This window comes from Colobus angolensis, unplaced genomic scaffold (genome assembly GCF_000951035.1).
Source record: "Colobus angolensis palliatus isolate OR3802 unplaced genomic scaffold, Cang.pa_1.0 Scaffold46, whole genome shotgun sequence".
Lineage (NCBI taxonomy): Eukaryota > Metazoa > Chordata > Mammalia > Primates > Cercopithecidae > Colobus > Colobus angolensis.
In genome coordinates, this window is record NW_012118043.1 from 8,713,291 (window position 1) to 8,727,004 (window position 13,714).

A 13,714-nucleotide genomic window follows, 5' to 3' on the forward strand; every position below is an offset into this window, starting at 1 on the left:
CCTGGTCTATGTGCCAAGCATTGATTTAGATGCTACAGATACAGCTGGATCAAGCAGATGAGGTCCTCAGCACTTATATCCTAATCCCTGGCCTCATGACCCTGGGACACTCTCCTCTCCTCCCCAGGGTGTCTGCTGCTCTCTACCCTACCTCTTTCCAATATACACTTTAACCCTGTCATAATTGGCCCATAGAAACAAATTACAAACTCAGGCTATTTAAAACTGCTGCCCTTTTTAGATTCACATAAAAATTTACCTCCTGCATTTCAAAATGTCGTGTTCAAAACACCATAAAGAAATACAATTTTTATTTGTCCATTACAACTAAATTATTTATTTATTTTCAGGAGGTATGAGAATTATACTATTATGAGAATATTTCAGCAAACACTTATCAGCGAAGATATTCTAGAACTTTCCTTTTGATAGTTTGCTTTATGGAAAAAAGTTTATATTTGCCCTCGAATATAAAATTATGATACCTTTTCAAACTATATCCATCTATCCCTCTTTTATTCTAATATTTCCCCCTTTAGGAATCACTGCTGGCCAGGCACAGTGGTTCACATCTGTAATCCTGGCATTTTGGGAGGCTGAGGCAGGTGGATTGCTTGAGCCCAGGAGTTCAAGACCAGCCTGGGCAACATGATGAAACCCTGTCTCTACAAAAAATACAAAAATCAGCTGGGTGTGGTGATGCATGCCTGTAGTCCAAGCTAGCTGGGAGACTGAGTTGGGAGGATCACCTGAACGTGGGAGGTTGAGGGTACAGTGAGCCAAGATTGTGCCACTGCACTCAGTCTGGGTGACAGAGCCAGATCAAAAAAAAAAAAAAAAAAATCACTGCTCTGACAGTCTTATTAAAAAATATTTACAAGTCATGTCTCATGCCCCAGCTTTATTTATTCACAGCTACTTGCTTTGGATTTGTAGATGTCTGATACCATTGTCAGGCTCTGAGGCTGCTGCCATACCCAATGGTTGTCCTCTGGGTTGTGTCCTAGGAACTGCTACTGGTTTTCAGTTCTCCTGACTGTCTCCACAGGTGAGGATTTCTAGGGCTAGCTGTCTTAGAGACAAGCAGGGACACATATGTCTCTCACTTCTACATCTAGAGAATGCATGACAAATGGTTCTTCAACTATCGAACATTCCTGACCGATAGTGTTTTGAGGAGTTTGATTAGAAATATTTTCGATATTTCAAAAATGTGTGAATTGGCCATGCACATTGGCTCACGCCTATAATGCCAGCACTTTGGGAGGCCAAGGTGGGGGGATTGCTTGAGTCCAGGAGTTTGAGATCAGATTGGGCAAAACAGCAAGACTCTGTCCCTACAAAAAACAAATAGCCAGGCATGATGGCTCACCTGTAGTCCTAGCTACTCAGGAGGCTAAGGAAGGAGGATCACTTGAGTCCATGGGTTCTAGGTTATGGTGAACTGTGATCACACCACTGCACTCCAGCCTGGGCAAGACAGTGAGACCCTATGTCAAATAAATAAATAAGTAAATAAATGTACACACACACACACACACACACACACACATACATACACAAATTCATTTTGATATTAATGATAATTTGATGTTTATAGGGAGCTTTACCTGGCAGTAAATTATGTTTTTGATTAATATGTTTTTTGATTAATAAAAAATGTAGGAAATAAAGTAAAGTAATAATGTATCACTTAATGAATCCAGTTTGCTTAGTGAAAAAGAACATTTCAAAACAGGGTGGTGGTGATGATGGCAAGAGTAGTAAGCGGTAAGAAATGTGAGGTTCCTGGGACCCCAGATAACCCTGGATTCCTTCTGGTCTTTTGTGAATCTATGCCATTAATTTATGTCAGGCTACATTTTGAGAATAGGCTCATGTTGGTGTTTTTCCCTGTATTAATTTTTTTTCAAATCCTACTCATTCTTAGAATTTCAAATAGGATTGTGTGGGGCAAAATGTGAAAGTGCCTGCTGTGTACTACTGTCAAGTTTGTAGATACCTCTCATTCTTTCTCTGCATATCTATTCCTGCTTATTGGTAAGAAGTCTCTTCCAAGTACCCTGCACTGCCACCTTGTCTGCCCTTGCTTTTTCCCCAGGACTCCCACAATTCAACAGGGCTGTCTCATTTCCTTCTCTAGGGTAATGGCCAGCATCAGTGCTGATTGGTTGGTATCTTTGCCAGACTCATTAAATATTTTGAATACCATTTCTGAGTTTCTCATATCAACGGTTAAAAAAATACAAATGTAATCATAAGATTCCATAACATGTGTTATGGCCAGCTGTGGTAGCTCATGCCTATAATCCCAGCACTTTGGGAGGCTAATGGGGGCAGATCACTTGAGGTCAGGAGTTTGAGACCACCAGCCTGGCCAACATGATGAAACCCATCTCTACTAAAAATACAAAAATTAGCCAGTGGTGGTGGCTGGTGGTGGGTGCCTGTAATCCCAACTACTTGGGAGGCTGAAGCAGGAGAATTGCTTGAACTCAGGAGGTGGAGGTTGCAGTTAGCCCAGACTGTACCACTGCACTCCAGCTGGACAACAAGAGCAAAATTCTGTCTGAAAAAAAAAAAAAAAAGATACATGTTATTTGTATGTTGCTTTTCACTTTAAAAATGTATGTCTTAGGTACCTTTTTTCGGTAGCACAACAAGATATACTTTTTTCTTTATAATGGTTGCATAGTATTTCATTGTAGGATACATGATACATAATCTATTTAATCGTTATTCAATTGGTGGATATTTAGGTTATTCTAATTTTAATAGTACATGTAATACTATAGCAAAAAAATCCTGATTCCTGCATTTTTGAGGACTTTAAATTTTGATAATTATTTTTCAAGAAGGCTGTTTGAAACTGCCCATTTTCCCACTTTTCACCAATTTAACGCATCTACTTAATTTTGGCCAGTATAATAGTTTAAAACATGTAATTTTGACGTTCATTTTGGTAAAGTTGTTTACATGTTTAACTGGCAATTATTTTTATTCTATGAATCATATCATCTTTTGTCCACTCTTCTTTTGGGTTGTTCTATTTCTTGTTGATTTGTAAGCACTTTTTTTTTTTTTTTTTTGAGACGGAGTCTTGCTCTGTCGCCCAAGCTAGAGTGCAGTGGCCCGATCTCAGCTCACTGCAAGCTCCGCCTCACGGGTTCAGGCCATTCTCCTGCCTCAGCCTCCCGAGTAGCTGGGACTACAGGCGCTCGCCACCTCGCCTGGCTAGTTTTTTTGTATTTTTTAGTAGAGATGGGGTTTCACTGTGTTAGCCAGGATGGTCTCGATCTCCTGACCTCGTGATTCGCCCGTCTCGACCTCCCAAAGTGCTGGGATTACAGGCTTGAGCCACCACGCCCGGCCATTGTAAGCACTCTTTATAAATTAATGTCGCTAATACTGTATCATTACATTGCATTTTCTTAGTTCTTTGTTTTTTAACCTCATTTAGGATGTTTTCATCATATATATTTTAAAATTTTTATGTAATCTAATCTGTCTTTTTTTTGTCTTTTGGGTTTCATGCCATGCTTCCCTACCCTTCTGTCACCCTGCTCCCCTTCAATAAATAAAGGTAGAGGTCTCTCATCCAAGGGAATTGTCAGGACCCTGAATCTCAGATGTATCTTCTAAACTAAGTAGCAAGGTTAATGCACTCTCCTTGGTGATACTGGGGCAGGGATTCTTAATTTAGGGGGCTGTGAAGAGATTTTGGGAGTCTGGGAACTTACATCTTTATTTTTGCTAGCTGTTAATCAAAATGTATCATTTCTTTCAATTATGAATGCAGGCCACAAACCGCAGTAGTATCAGTGAAACCTTTGACTGTCATCAAATATTAGTTTTTTCCTATCATGTTAAAGTTATTACAGATATCTTGAAACATTGTTTACACTCTTACTACTTTTAGATGAGATGCTAGGTCTTGCCATTTAATGCATTAATAAAAAAATGCTATTATTTTGCACATTTTCTTGTATTTTCATAGCTATATTTTCAATATTTTGATGTCCTCTGTAATTCTATGTTTTGCTTTGTACATTTAAAACCATTCTTAGACCGGTCACGGTGGCTCACGCCTGTAATCCCAGCACTTTGGGAGGCCAAGGCAGGAGGATCACAAAGTCAAGAGATCGAGACCATCCTAACCAACATGGTGAAACCCTGTCTCTATTAAAAATACAAAAATTAGCTGGGCGTGGTTGTGCGCGCCTATAGTCCCAGTTACTTGGGAGGCTGAGGCAGGAGAATCACTTGAACCTGGGAGGCGGAGTGAGCCAAGATCGCACCACTGCACTCCAGCCTGGCGACACAGCAAGACACCGTCTCAAAAAATAAATAAATAAATAAATAAAAAGTAAAAATAAATACCATTCTGAGGAAAGGGTATGGGCTTCATCAAACTGCCACAGGGGGAATCCCTTCTCCTAAAAGCAAGAGCCCAGGCAGGAGGAGGCTGGGGCAGCTTCTTCCAGATCCCACCCCCGGTCACTGCCAGCCAATGAGTGGCCATATCACAGCCACGCCTTAGGCCAAGCTTATCCAGCTCTGCATTTTCATTTTTGCAGAAGGGACGTTTTCTTGAGAAAGGAGGTCTTTTCGGTAGGTGCTCAGACTTCCTTCAAAGTGATCTTTTTGAGGATTGGGCTAGAATGTACGATCTGCCTGAGAAAGAGTTTCTTCTCAGATCCTGCCACTTCTAGACATGTCAGAGTGCAGGCCTTTCTTTTGTTACTAGATTCTTAGATTTTTCAGGAGAAACCAGCAAACCAGATTTTATGTAAAACCTCTCTCTGACTGCATGTTTGCCTATGTATACATCAACCCAGAAAGGCCAACAATACACCTTTGACCTTAAATCACCTCAGGGCTCTTTAGTGGCCAGCATCCCAGCACGGGGAGACCTGTCCATACACCTCAGATACATTTCCCTTCAAGGGAGAATGGGATCCAGAGAAGGCTTCTGAGGTGTGATGCCAGCATTTGGCAGCAGAGGGCACTCCTATTACAGGTTGCCTAGGCTGTGTCCTATTTCCTGAGGTGTAGGAAGGAGACCGTCTGTGAAAGGGGCTGAGCCGGGTCAGAGGGCAGGTGCCTAGTACTGGGCTGAGGAGGGAGTGAGGGGCCATTGGGGTATTGACAATCCATCCTCCTGTCCTCCCACCCAGCAGTTGTGGGCCAGCTGCTCAGGGTGACAGGAATGTCTCCTGGACTAGCCAGCTAGGGCCGGTCTCCCCTAGTCTGTGCACCTGTCCTCAGATGCCAGATCTTTCTTGTGTGTGCTGCAGTAGAGGTGGGCAGCAGAAATGACAGCTTTCCAGTGCCAAGTGATCTAGTCCTCTAGAGGCTATTGGTATCCTTGGGACTAAGAAAAGAACTTGGCACATAATAGGCACTCAGTAACTCTTCCCTTTGTTGAGGGTTGAACTAAGGCCTAGTAAGGGAAGAGTGTGAGGGTTCCATGCATGAGGTCTTGGTCAGCTCAAGATGGAGGATTTGGTTTTTGGCTAAGGTAGATTTGGGTGCACGTCAAGTCCACTTTCTTACACCAGCCCTGCAAAGGAGGGCACCCTATTTACACACGGGGAAATTGAGGCTGGTGGAAATAACACACACAAAGGTATCCTCAGAACTACTTTCTGTAAATGTCAGGGATATAGTGGGAAGAGAGCCGAGAAGCAAATGTCCTAGGCGATTTCACAGTGTCAAGTCAAGAGAGCATACCACTGACTTGTAGGCTCAGGGCAGAGCCTACATATAATTTAGCTAATTTGGTTCTAACGACTCTTCTAGGTAGAGTTTACTTTTCCCATTTTACAGATGAGAAAAACGAAGATCAGAGAGGCTACGTGACGTTCCCAGGGTTATGTAGCTTGGGAATGTGGAATGTAGATGCGTCTTTGACTCCCAAAGCCTGGACTCTTCTTTTTGCTCTTCTGGGTGGCAGAAAACCCTGGGGTGAAAAAAGTGCCCTGACTAGGAGAAGACAGCAGGAACAAGATTCCCCATCCGAGTAGGTGGTGCACAGATATCCCAACTTGGTCCTGCTCCCTGCTCCATCTACTACTTTTTTTAATGTTTAAAAAATTGTGGTAAACTATACATAAGGTAAAATTTGCCATTGTAACCATTTTCAAGTGTACAATTCAGTGGTATTAAGTACATTCACATTATTGTGCAACTATCACTACCATTTATCTCTGGAACTTTTTCATCACTCCCAAACTGAGATTCTGTACTCATGAATCAATAACTACTCATTCCCCCTCCTCCAGCCAGTGGTAACCACTATTCTACTTTCTGTCTCTGTGAATGGACTATTCTAGGTACAAGTGGAATCACACAATATTTCCAGGTATAAGTGGAATAATACAATATTTGTCCTTTTGTGTCTAGTTTATTTCATTTACATAATGTTTTTGCCTTGATCTGAATGTTTGTGTCCCTGCAAAATGGGGTTGAAATCTTGACCCCCAAGATGATGGTATTGGGAGGTGGGGCTTTAGGGAGGTATGGTTAGGTCACGAAGGTAGAGTCCTCATAATTGGGATTAGTGCGCTTATGAAAGAAACCCCAGAGAGCAAGGTAGCCCCTTCTACTAAGAGACGGTGCAGTGAGAAGATGACAGCTAGCAAACAGGCCCTCACCAGGCATCGAATCTGCCAGTGTCTCTATTTTGGACTTCCCAGCCTCCAGAACTGTGAGAAAAAAACTTCTACTGTTTATATGCTACCCACTCAATGGTATTTTGTTATAGCAGCCTGAATAGACTAAGACAGTTTTCAAGGTTCATTCATATGTCAGAATTTCCTTCCCTTTTAAAGTTAATATTACATTGTATGGATATACCACATTTTGTTTACCCATTAATCTGTTGATAGACATTTGAATTGTTTCCACTTTTTGGCTATTGTGAATAATGCTATTATGAACATGAGTATATGAATATCTGCTTAAATCCCTTCTTTCAGTTCTTTGGGGTATATACCCAGAAATGGAATTGCCGGATCTTTTGGCAATTCGTGTTTAATTTTTTGAGGAACTGCCATTCTGTATCCACAGTAATGGTACCATTTTACATTCCCACCAGCAATGCACAGGAGTTCCAGCTTCCCTGCATGTCCTTGACAATGCTTGCTCCCATACACATTTGCTTTGGCTGCCTCAAAATGTAGAGCTTGGCAGATTGAGACTGTGGTGGGAAGAGAGCCTTTGCAATGGAAAAAAGAGAAAGAGGGAGGGCGAAGAGTTGGAGGATGGAGAGAGAGAGAGAGTGTGAAAAGGAGCTTTTTTCCCCACTCTTCTCTGACCCTCATGAGGGCTGCACCAACTCCTAGAACCTTCAAGCAGCAAGACAGAGGTCCCCTCCACCAGGCACAGAGCTCTCCTTACACCTGGCCTCCTATTCCCAGCAACTTTAAGGAAGTATTTTTTTAATTGGCCATGGTTTTATCAAAAGCCTATTACGTTTTTGCCACAAAAGGATTTTCTTTAAAATAAAAATAAGGGTAAGTATTTGATGTTCCTTGGGAGTGCTTTAGAGAAGAGGCATGAATACTGACATGTCCTATCTTCCCAGATGCAGAATTGTAAAACAAACAAACATAATTGCTTTTCACATGTAAAAGAAAACTGAGTTAGAACATACTAGCGTTTTCTTTGCCACGAAAGAGTTTACTTTCAGTGACTAAGCCAGAACTACTAGAGTTGCCAGGCCTAGGGACAGGACACATTCTAAGTGCTTAGCCAGGCTGGCCAGGACTGATCATTTCTGCAAGGAGTCCACAAGAAGGCTCAGGGCAGCCCTTTCCTGCTCTTATCAATTTGAGTTAAGCAACAAACCCTTTGACCAAATATCAGCTCCATGGCACAACCCACAGTTACGGTGCCCACAAAACAGAATCTCAGCACAGCAACTACTGGCTATGGGAAGCGATCAGAGACTAACATCAGGAGAAAAAATACGTTTTTCAGTCCTGGGTTTCCAAGTTGGCATCCCCAGGGCAAACCAGCAGGTTGGGAGGGTAGGGGCTGGTGGGTGGCGGCTGCGGAGGGAAGGTGGCTGCCGTCTGTCTGATCAGACCTAGGGCACACCCAAAGAACTCTCCGAGCTTGGGATCAGGTCAGGAAGAAACCAGGACGGTCCCTTTAGGAGAGTGGGCAGGACTATCTGCCCGGGGGGCTGCGGCCGCCCCTGCACAGCAGGTCATCGATTGTACCCGAGGCAGGGTGTGGGGAAACCGGGGCAAGTCCAGCCTCTCAGCAAGGCCAGGAAGCCATTCACTTGGATCCTGGATTTTACTAACGGATTAAACGTGGCATTCTCTCCTTCCCCCATCCGTTACAGACCTAAAAATAGCTCGTCCCAGAGGGGCCGGGAGAGGCTCCACCTCTTCTTGAGGTGGGGCGGGGCGGCTGTAGTAGGAGCAGGAGGCACTCGAGACCCCAAGTCACGAGCTGACGGGCGCACCGAGGAGCTCTCTGCCTGCGGCCCCGCAGGTTGGCGGCACCGGAGTGGGCCGGGCAGGCTCTGCCTCCGCCACAGAGAGCGCCCGGGCTGCGGGGAGGTGGGGAAGCATCCCGGGAACGGCGGGCGGTGAGCATTCCGGGAACCGTCTCTGGGCTGTCTGGGGCGGTGGAGCAAGTCTGCAGGCAGGACGTGGGGCGAGTAGGGGAGCCGCCACCTCGAGACGTCTTCCCGCCGGCCCCGGTTCCGGGCGACCCCACGGTGAGCGGGCCGCGCGGGAAAACTATGCCAGGAATTAGTCCCGGGAGCGGGGCGGGTAGGTAGCTTCGCTGCACTCCGAAGGATCAGGGATTCGGGAGGTTAAACATTAGCTGGGGCGAACTCCCTGCCGGGGTGCAGCGGGGCGCGGGAGTAGCCGGCTGCGTGCGTCCCCACTGCCCAGGGCGCGCCCTTCCGGCCCGGCGCCGCCCTGCACGCCGGCCCCCTCCGCCTGCGCCGAACCGCGGCGCCCCGGGAGGGAAGGACCCGCGCGCTGGGGCAGTGAAGGCGTTAGCAGGAATGACGGGATGCCCCAGGACTCGGCTACACTGGGAAGACGGCCTTGGGTTTTTACTTTTTGTAAAAAGAAACGTGATTTGGGAGGGCTTGATGATCTGAGTGCCTTAGGTAAAGGAGGATCTTTTAGTAATTAGGTGATTTAAAAACAATAGCATTGGCATCTTTCGTTCCCCTTCTTCCTCTCCTGGGCTGGACCTCAGCAGGAGGCAGACGTGGTATTTTCATCTTGAGGTGGCTGCGAATAAAGTCCACCGAAGACCTGTTCAGTGCAGGACAGGGGTCCAGGAGACGGCAGAGGAGGAGGTCCGAGGGGGCCTGGGCAGGGCCTAGTTCACGGAGCCCTTCCTAGGGGCCCAGGGCCTAGGCTGCCCCTGCCTGGCCTCCTGGAATTCGATTTCTAACAGGACTTTGGAGAGAGTCCTGGGAAGTATGGGGTGTTATGACTTGGCTTCTCACACCCTCATCTGCAGATAGGGTGTGTGACCTCTCCTCAGTTGCAGCCCCTAACACCTTTCCACACCCTCCCGGATGTGAGGACTGGCCAGTGAGAACAACCCTGCTAAGGGAAAGCTGATCCTCCAGTCAAGTGGCTGATAAGGGGCCTTTTGTCTGTCTCGGTCAGCACCAAGGGTCTGGAGACACCTACCTCATCTGGAAATATTTTTTGATACTATCTAAATGCCTCATGAAGTTGTATGCTTCAGGTTGGAAACAGAAACCTGAATTCATGTGGGCACCGTAACTGTGGGTTGTGCCGTGGAGCTGATATTTGGTTAAAAGGTTTATTGCTCAACTCAAATTGACAGGAGCAGGGAAGGGCTGCCCTGAGCCTTCTTATGGACTCCTTGCAGAGATGGTCAGTCCTGGCCAGCCTGGCTAAGCACTCACAATGTCTCCTGTCCCTAGGCGTGACAACTCTAGTAGTTCTGGCTTAGTCACTGAAAGTGAACTCCGTGGCAAAGAAAACGCTAGTATGTTCTAAGCTAGTTTTCTTTTACATGTGAAAAGCAATTATGTTTGTTTGTTTTACAATTCTGCATCTGGGAAGATAGGACATGTCAGTATTCATTCCTCTTCTCTAAAGCACTCCCAAGAGACATCAGTCAAATACCTACCCCTATTTTTATTTTTATTTTTATTTATTTATTTTTTGAGACGGAGTCTCGCTCTGTCAGCCAGGCTGGAGTGCTGTGGCCGGATCTCAGCTCACTGCAAGCTCTGCCTCCCGGGTTCACGCCATTCTCCTGCCTCAGCCTCCCGGGTAGCTGGGACTACAGGCGCCGCCACCTCGCCCAGCTGGTTTTTTGTAGTTTTTAGTAGAGACGGGGTTTCACCGTGTTAGCCAGGATGGTCTCGATCTCCTGACCTCGTGATCCGCCTGTCTCGGCCTCCCAAAGTGCTGGGATTACAGGCTTGAGCCACCGTGCCCGGCCCCCCTATTTTTATTTTAAAGAAAATCTTTTTGTGGCAAAAACTTAATGGGGTTTTGATAAAACTATGGCCACTTAAAAATGTCTCCTTAAAGTTGCTGGGAATAGGAGGCCAGGTGTAAGGAGAGCTCTGTACCCGGTGGAGGAGACCTCTGTCTTGCTGCTTGAAGGTTCTAGGAGTCTGTGCAGCCCCCATGAGGATCAGGGAAGAGTGGAAAAGGAGAACACAACAGAATCTGAAAATAAGTCTAAGCTCTGCAGTGGTAGTACTTCAGGAGAGCTCCCAGGTCCCCGTTATCTCCGTTGAGGTCTCTGAAGCTCTCTTGCATACTGTGTGTGCATAGCCTGTTTGCAAACCATGTGAAGGTTTCCTTGGCAGCCACAACAATTAGCATTAATGACACGCCTGAGCTCCCCCAGTGGGCACCGCTGAAGTTAGCTTGGGAGCCAGGGCAGGTTTGTAAATGATTGCCTGGCAGCCACCTTGGAAACTTGGCTCCCTCAAGTTCTCCTCTTGACTGCATTCTTGAGGAAACAGAAGAGACAATAAGATGGCGATGTTGTTGTCTAGCTGTCAGTTTATGTTAAAAAAAAAAGGTATTTGGCCAATTTTGAGGAAGTCATTTTTGACAGATTATCGGTGGACCGGTTTTAGAAGAACCATAAAGTCTCCAGGGATTGTTTCACAGTGGGATAGCTGCCTTGTGAGGCGGGGAACAACCTGTCACTGGGAGTGTGCACAGCAAGGGTGGTAGATGGGTTTTCTATGTTTTAGATGGGTGTGGAATTGTCCCAGGCAGAAACCAACTCTTAACAATGAAACAAGTTTGAATGTAGCACAAATATTCTTTTGGGTCCTTTATTCATAATATTGATCTGGGACTGGGACGTTTCCCAAAACCCTGTCATATATCTAAAGGTGATTAAACAGCTTCAGTTTTCCTAATGACAGTGAGTCGTTTCCTCTCTTTTTTTTTTTTTTTTGAGACGAAGTCTCACTGTGTTGCCCAGGCTGGAGTGCAATGGCGCAATCTCGGCTCACTGCAACCTCTGCCTCCCAGGCTGAAGTGATTCTCCTGCCTCAGCCTCCCGAGTACCTGGGACTACAGGTGTACACCACGACACCTAGCTAATTTTTGTATTTTTAGTAGAGACAGAGTTTCACCATATTGGCCAGGCTGATTTTGAACTCCTAACCTCAGGCAATCTGTCCACCTTGGCCTCCCGAAGTGCTGGGATTACAGGCATGAGCCACTGCTCCCAGTTGACAGCGAGTCATTTCTACCTTGTATTTCTATTCCCAGATGTGGGAAAAGCAGTCTGCTCAAAATTCAGTCTGGATAAAGCACGATGTCCTTGCCCCTAGGGTGTATGGTTTCCAGGTAACATGCAACACTCTCATTCGGCTTTTTGTCTGCCTATCCTAGTCAGGACGCAAGCTGTGGAGCTGACTCGGGTTCATACAGGCCCTGCTGAAATACAGGGAGAATTTAGAATCTCCAGCACTAACCCTGTCGTGATTTGCTGTGAACTCTGTCAGCGCTTGTACTTTGGTCAAGAAAACTCAGGTATTGTAATTTCCATAATGAGAAATAATTTGTATGTCATCATCATCATTATTATCATTATTAAGAGTTTGGCATAATTGAAAAGCTCTGGAGTCAGATAGAACTTGGCTTGAATCTTGGCTTCATTATTAGTAGCTGAGTGAGCAGGGCCCTTAGCTTCTCTGAGCCTCAGTTTCTACATCTGTGAGATGGGACAAACCATAGCCATCTACAAGGCTATATGAGTTTAGAATTAGTACTTTTAAAGGCTGGCACAGTGCCTGGCATATAGATGTTTGATAAATGTTAACTGTTATACTATCATCATATCATAATCATCTTCAGATTCCACAGTTCTGCTCCATCTTTATTTATTTATTTATTTATATTTTTTTTGTGACAGTGTTTTGCTCTTGTTGCCCAGTCTGGAGTGCAATGACACAGTCTTGGCTCACAGCTCACTGCAACCTCCACCTCCCGGGTTCGAGCAATTCTCCTGCCTCAGCTTTCCAAGTAACTGGGATTACAGGCGCCCACTACCACGCCCAGAAAATTTTTGTATTTTCAGTAGAGACAGAGGTTTCACCATGTTGGCCAGGCTGGTCTTGAACTCCTGACCTCCGGTGATCCATCTGCCTCAGCCTCCCAAAGTGCTGGGATTACAGGTGTGAGCCACCGCGCCTGGCCCTGCTCTGTCTTGGCCCTGCTCTGTCTTAGAATGCCAGAGCTCTAGGACATCTAAGAATTGGACCCTTAGGGTTCTAGAAAAAGACATGAGTAATACTTTTGAGGTGCATTAAAACCTCATGAACTCAGACCCCTAATTCTGTGTAGCTGGGCGTGGGGCTGCCACCTTCTGTGTTTATGGAGTATGCTCAGAGTGTAAGGATGAAGGTTTCAGGGCTGCTCAGGAAGCAAGCTGCAACACTGAGGCCATATCTTGACAGTCAGCGTGGGCACTGCGACTTCTCACTGATATGCCTGATTCCACCTGCCAGGGCTCCTGCACTCTCAGCTCTTACTAGTAGCCCATGGGATTAAACTATGGATGCAGATGGTCAACAAATCAGCATTTACTAAGTCTGAATGGCATTTCCCTCCAATGAGTCTGAATGAGGGATTCCTAACTCAGCTTTTACTCTTTATCCTAACTCTTGGCAGTCCATAGCCCCATTTGTTCAAGACCCAAAGAATATAGAATTTTAAGTCGGATATTCTGAGATTTCAACAATTTTGCTCAGTTCAGTAGCAATCTGGGTGCCAGGCTGGGGACGGGGATACAGCAGATATGAATAAGCCATGGTCTCAGCCCCTGTAAAGTTCATAGCCAGGGGAGTCGGGGAGGAAGGAGACAGAAGTGTCCTGGTATGGGCCCCTCCTGGGTGTTCCCAGAGAACCCTTTCCCAGCTCCTGTCTTGGCACTTGCCACTGTGTGGGTTCATTTCTGTGTATTTTTCTGTCTCTGGAGAAAAAAGCTTTGGAGCCAGACACGATCACTTACTAGTTGTGTGATTGTGGGAAAGTCATTTCCCCTGTTTGTTTCCTCTCTCTGTTTCCTCTCTTTGTTCACTCTCTGTTTCTTCATCTGCATAATAGGTTGTTGTGAGAATTAAGTGGGATAATACATGTAAAGCCTTAGCACTGAGTATGGAAAATAATAGAATTCCAGAAATGTGAACTATTTTTTTTTTTTTTTTTTTTTT

The 13,714-nt window shown here is 45.6% G+C and overlaps 1 protein-coding gene across 2 annotated transcripts in view; it reads left to right on the top strand.

The window, feature by feature from the left end:
• Positions 1 to 8,246: 8,246 nt before the first annotated feature.
• DZIP1L (DAZ interacting zinc finger protein 1-like) overlaps positions 8,247 to 13,714 on the top strand; it is a 61,323-nt gene continuing 55,855 nt past the window's right edge. The window contains exons 1-2 of one of the 2 annotated variants that reach the window (XM_011958152.1): positions 8,247 to 8,737; positions 11,896 to 12,032. The gene's annotated coding sequence lies outside the window, so the exon portion shown is untranslated. The remainder of the gene's footprint in view (positions 8,738 to 11,895; positions 12,033 to 13,714) is intronic. The other variant, XM_011958151.1, reaches the window with a different exon arrangement.